Source organism: Panicum hallii, unplaced genomic scaffold (assembly GCF_002211085.1).
Source record: "Panicum hallii strain FIL2 unplaced genomic scaffold, PHallii_v3.1 scaffold_43, whole genome shotgun sequence".
In the NCBI taxonomy this organism is placed as follows: domain Eukaryota; kingdom Viridiplantae; phylum Streptophyta; class Magnoliopsida; order Poales; family Poaceae; genus Panicum; species Panicum hallii.
This window is the reverse complement of record NW_020356185.1, coordinates 68,343-74,670: the sequence shown is the minus strand read 5'-3', so window position 1 is coordinate 74,670 and position 6,328 is coordinate 68,343.

Genomic DNA, 6,328 nt, shown 5'->3' with positions numbered 1-6,328 from the left:
GCTGAACCACCGCTTCGACAACTTCAACTAGCTGGTTGATGCTGCCCTCAACACCGAGCGTAAGCACCGGGAGATTGAGGATAAGAAGAGGAAGATGGCTCCATCCTCTTCGGCCAGCAACACTCGTCCCCGATATCAGCATCCACCTCAGCAGCAGCAGAGGCCGCCCCAGCAGTACCAGCAGCGGCAGCAGTACCCGCCTCGTCCTCAGCAGCAGCAGCAGGCGGGACCGGGTCAGAGGCTTCCAGCGCCTCCGGCTCCACCAGCTCAGAGGCAGGGAGCGCCCACTCCTCCTCCTGGGCAGCAGGCCGCTGCATTTCCACGAGTGTGCTTCCACTGCGGCGAGCCGGGGCACTACGCCAACGTCTGCCCTTGGAAGGCGCAGGCAGGACAGCAGGGGCGTGCAGCTCAGCCCAAGGCCCCAGCTCAGGGCAGGGTGAACCACGTGACGGCCGAGTCAGCGGCCGAGGCTCCTAATGTGGTTATTGGTACGTTCATGGTCAACACCCATCCTGCTACAGTGCTTTTTGATACTGGTGCTACGCATTCTTTCATCACCCAGTCTTTTGTTGAGCATCATGGCATTCCTACTAGCACGTTAAAGAGGTGCCTGTTAGTATCTTCACCGGGAGGGCAGTTGAGGTCTCATGTCTTCTGTCCCAGAGTCAGTGTGGCCGTAAGGGGGGTAGATTTCAGTACGAATCTGATGGTGCTAGACACCAAGGGCATTGATGTGATCCTCGGGATGGAGACTCTTGCTAAGTGGGGAGTCCGGATAGATTGTGCTTAGAGGATTGTTCTTCTGTCAGCACCGGATGGTCAGGAGGTCACTGTTGGAGCTACAGAGCCTTCTGGATTTCTTCATCAGATGGAGGCTAGACCCACGGATGGTATTCGCGTGGTGTCTGAATTCCCGGATGTCTTTCCGGATGATTTGCCAGGTATGCCGCCTGATCGCGACATTGAGTTTTCTATTGATCTCTTGCCTGGCACAGCTCCTATTGCTAAGCGGCCCTATCGTATGGCACCCGTTGAGCATGAGGAAGTTAAGAAGACCATCGACGAGTTGCTAGCCAAGGGCTATATCCGTCGCAGTTTCTCTCCTTGGGCTTTTCCTGTCTTACTCGTAGAGAAGAAGGATGGTGCGAAGAGAATATGCGTCGATTATTGGGATCTGAATGCAGTCACCATCAAGAACAAGCATCCATTGCCTCGTATTGAGGATCTCTTTGATCAGCTTCAGGGTGCTTGTGTATTCTCGAAGATTGATCTGCGTTCTGGGTATCATCAGCTGAAGATTCGTTCTGAGGATATTCCAAAGACGGCATTCACTTGCAAGTATGGGCTATACGAGTATATGGTCATGTCCTTTGGCTTGACTAATGCTCCGGCTTTCTTCATGCATCTGATGAACAAGGTTTTCATGGATTATCTGGACACCTTTGTGGTGATATTCATTGATGATATCCTGATATATTCCAAGTCAGAAGCAGAGCATGAAAAGCATCTGTGGCTTGTGTTGCAGAGGCTCAGAGAGCACAAGCTGTATGCCAAGCTCAGCAAGTGCGAATTCTGGATTGACGAGGTTCCATTCCTCGGTCATGTTATCTCCAAGGGAGGTATTGCTGTGGACCCCGGAAAGGTGAAGGATGTGCTTGACTGGATTGTCCCGCAGACAGTGAAGGGAGTCCGCTCTTTTCTGGCTTAGCGGGTTATTATCGGAGGTTCATTGAGAATTTCTCCAAGATTGCGAAGCCTTTGACTTCCTTGCTAGAGAAGGGTGTGGATTTCTCTTGGACTAATGAGCGTCAGAAGGTCTTCGAGGAGCTGAAGAAGAGGTTGACTACGGCGCCAGTCCTTACCCTGCCAGACCAGAGCAAGAAGTTCACAATATATTGTGATGCTTCGAGGGATGGTCTTGGTTGCGTTCTGATGCAGGAAGGCAGAGTTATAGCTTATGCTTCACGGCAGTTGCGCCGGCACGAGCTAAATTATCCCACCCATGATCTGGAGTTAGCTGCAGTTGTGCATGCTCTGAAGATATGGAGGCATTACTTGTTTGGGCAGAGGTGTGACATTTACACCGATCACAAGAGCCTCAAGTATATTTTCACTCAGAGTGAGCTGAACATGCGGCAGCGAAGATGGCTAGAGTTGGTCAAGGATTACGACCTGGAGATTCATTATCATCCGGGCAAGGCTAATGTTGTAGCAGATGCTCTGAGCAGGAAGAGCTATGTTAACATGGCCGTGGCTTTTCAGATGCCTCAGGAGTTATGCGAGGAGTTTGAGCAGTTGAGTCTGGGTTTCTTGCATCACACCTCGGGTACATCGTTCGAGGCAGAACCTACTCTAGAGGCAGAGATCAGGCAGCATCAGAAGGATGATAAGAAGCTACAGGAGATTCGTGAGTTGCTCAAGATTGGCAAAGCACCCCATTTCAGGGAGGATGATCAGGGTACCTTGTGGTACAAGGGTCGTATATGTGTGCCGGAGGTGAATGACCTCAGAAAGTTGATCCTGAGTGAGGCTCATGATACGGCATATTCTATTCATCCAGGCAGCACAAAGATGTATTATGACCTGAAGGAACGATTCTGGTGGTATGGAATGAAGCGTTCCGTTGCAGAGTACGTGGCTATCTGTGACACTTGTCAGCGTGTCAAGGCAGAGCATCAGAGGCCAGCAGAGTTATTGCAGCCGTTGAAGATTCCAGAGTGGAAATGGGAGGAGATCACTATGGATTTCATCGTTGGCTTGCCTCGTACTCAGAAAGGGTACAACTCCATATGGGTAGTAGTGGATCGGTTGACGAAGGTTGCTCACTTCATTCCGGTGAACACTACCTACTCCGGTGCTAGACTTGCAGAGTTGTACATCTCCAGGATTGTCTGTCTGCATGGTGTTCCTAAGAAGATCATATCTGACCGAGGATCTCAGTTCACTTCACGGTTCTGGGAGCAGTTGCATGATTCGTTGGATACGAAGCTGCGCTTCAGTACTGCTTATCATCCTCAGACAGATGGGCAGACAGAAAGGACCAACCAAGTGTTGGAGGATATGCTTCGGGCCTGTGCTATTCAGTATGGTACCAGCTGGGATAAATGCCTGCCGTACGCAGAGTTTTCGTATAACAACAGTTATCGGGCCTGTGCTATTCAGTATGGTACCAGCTGGGATAAATGCCTGCCGTACGCAGAGTTTTCGTATAACAACAGTTATCAGGCCAGTCTGAAGAAGTCTCCTTTCGAGGCCCTGTATGGTCGAAAGTGCAGGACTCCGTTGTATTGGGATCAGATTGGCGAGAGGTAGGTATTTGGTCCGGATATTGTCGAAGAGGCAGAACAGTTGGTACAGCAGGTGCGAGAGAATCTGAGGGTCGCTCAGACTCGTCAGAAGAGCTATGCGGATGTTCGTCGTCGAGATCTGACCTTTGCAGTGGGTGATCATGTGTACCTGAAGGTCTCGCCTATGAGAGGAATCCGCAGGTTTAATGTAAGAGGGAAGCTAGCTCCTCGATACATTGGTCCGTTCAAGGTGTTGGAACGGAAAGGTGAGGTGGCATATCGTTTGGAGTTGCCTCTCAATCTCTCAGGAGTGCACGATGTGTTCCATGTGTCTCAGCTGAAGAAGTGCTTGAGGGTGCCAGAAGAGCAAGCACCGATAGAAGGGTTGGATGTGCAGGAGGATCTGACCTACATCGAGCATCCGGTGAAGATTTTGGAGATATCCGAGAGAGTTACCAGAAACAAGAAGATCAAGATGTGCCGTGTTCAGTGGAGTCACCACACGGAGGATGAGGCTACTTGGGAGCGAGAAGATGAGCTGAGAAAGACATATCCCAATCTCTTTGCTAGCTAGCCTATTCGAATCTCGGGACGAGATTCCTGTAAGGGGGTAGGTTTGTAACACCCTAAGGTATTCTTCCCCAATTTTAATGAATTTATGTTGGCCTTAAATAAATTCTCCAGCGTTTTCCAGTTTATCTTGCATTTAAAGTAATCCTATAACACAAGAAAATAAAATTAACTATAAGATCAACTTGCTTGTGCATTCATGCTGGTGCATTGTTTTATTTGTGCTGGGTTTGAATTCAAATTTGTTTGAATTCAAATGGCTTTGTTTGAATGGTTAGAGTAAAGAAAAAGAAAAGGGAAAGGAGAAGGAATAAAAGAAGGCAGCCCAAACCTTCCCCTTGGCCCGGCCTAGCTCCCCCTCTCCCTCTCTCCCTCACGGGCTTCTCTTCCCCTGGCCCATTTCCTCCCTCGGGCCCTCTCTCTTCTTTCCCCTAATTTCCCCCGCGTGGGCCGCACGCTGGCCCGTTTTCCCCAGCCCGACCACCCCACGCGCCCTTCCTCTCTTCTCTCTCTGACGAGGTGGCCCCACAAGTCAGCTCCTCCCCCTCCTTCCTTTCCCCCTCCCCTGTTCTCCCCCACCGGCCGGCCGCTCAGCCACTGGCCGTGGCCCCTCCCCGCCGCGCCTCTGGGCCCTTTCCCGAGCCGCACGCCGAACCCATTCCCCCACCTGGACCCTTCTAGAAACCCGGCCGCGATCGGATGTGGGTGAACCGCAACGACCGCGAAGGGTACGGGATCCGTTGCCGCGATCCGCACGCCGAGGCTGCCAACCCCTCGCCCTTCTTAGCCGCAGCTCTCGCGCGCTCCTCCTCAGCCGCATCCACCTCTCCCACTTTTCCCCGTGGCCTTGCGCCGCTGCACCGCCCTCGGATTGGAGCCGCCGCCACCGACCGAGCTTCTGCGCCACCGCGACACCACACCGGCGCCCTCGATCCCCAGCCTCCAACCACTGTCGCAGCACCCCGGAGTGGTAAGGAGCACGCCGCGCCCGTTCTTGTCTCTTTTTCCCCTCTGCGTGTGCGCATCCTCCTTGCAGCCGTGAAACCGAGCCGCGTTGCCGCGGGGAGCACCTACCCGAGCCCCAATTCGCCGCACTGATCACCCAGAGGCATTGCACATGCAGCCAGCATCCTCCCAGCCTTGACATCATCCCGGATGAAGGCCGGACGGCCAAGATCGGCAATCGCCGGCGTAGTGCCGCCGCGGGAGCCGAACTCCGGCGACCAGCGCCGCCGCCCGAGCGCCAATCGCCCCAGCCATCCGATCCAGAACAAACGCCCACGATTAGATCAAGCCAGGGTAGGTCTGAGCTGTGCGATCGAGATCCAAGGGATCCAAGCGGCGCGTACCGGTTCGGGGTAGGAGTGGATCAGAGCCGTCAGATGTAGAACGGGCGATCTGGATTAGATCCATTTAGGTATAGGTCGTGAGCGTCGGATCTGGATCCGACGGGTGAGAGTCGTGCGTACCCCTTCGTGAGACCGATCTAATCCGAGCCATCAGATCATGATCCAACGATCCAGATTAAAACCTACCGGTTCGGCTTGGCAGTCTTGCTAAAGAGCCCCTGTCTTTTGGAGTAAACAACCCGCGGTCCACCTTAGTTCAAAAGTAATTGCAGTTCGGTCCTGTTTTACCCGTTTAGGCCCCTGAGCTTTCCAGTTTTTGAACCCGCCGTCCATGCCGTGAGTTTTAGCGCGTTAGACCTCGAGTCTATGCTTTAATTACGTTTAGGTCCCCAGTTTTCGCACAGAACCCCCTGGAAGTTAGGTTTTTCTTACAAATAGGTCCCTGGATCTTGTTTTAAGCGTAGTTTTCGCGTTTTAGCTCCGTTTTAGGTGTTCTTTATATCCACACGATCGTTGTAATGCGTAAAATAGTTCTAGGCCAGTTTTATGTGCTGTTCTATTGTATTGGTGTACTGTTTCTTGGTCCTTTTGTTAGTTGTGCTAGGTTAGTTGTGGGTTGCATTTTGGTTAGTTGTGCTAGGTTGCTGCGCTATAACATATCTTGGTCCTTTTTAATTAATTTGATTAATGGTCTTATGCAACTTAATCCTGAGAGTGGCCCTCTATGCTGTGTGCTTGAGTGGTTCACGTCTCCTTAAAATATGTTTTTGTTAGAAACATGGTTTAGGGGGCTAGCACGGTGCTTAGTGCTTGGTTGGCCACTCTCCATAAGGACCGGTTCATAGAGCGACAACCTGGGACAACCGCGCAACCACAAGACTGGAATGGTACGGTCTTGACTTACTAATTAGGTCATTTTGGTTTGGGAGTAACTTACCTGCGTGGGCAAGAGGGGTGGTAAGCTTCAATGGTCCCTGCTCCTCCGGCTTGGTCTGTGCTGTGTGTCTTGTACCCCCGGAGGTGGGCCCCATCATCGCTGATCCAGAATCCTTAGCAGTTACACCTTACCAATGTGATCCTTTGTAACGGTCTCGTAGTGTGCTTGCTAGCCATCTCACCTAA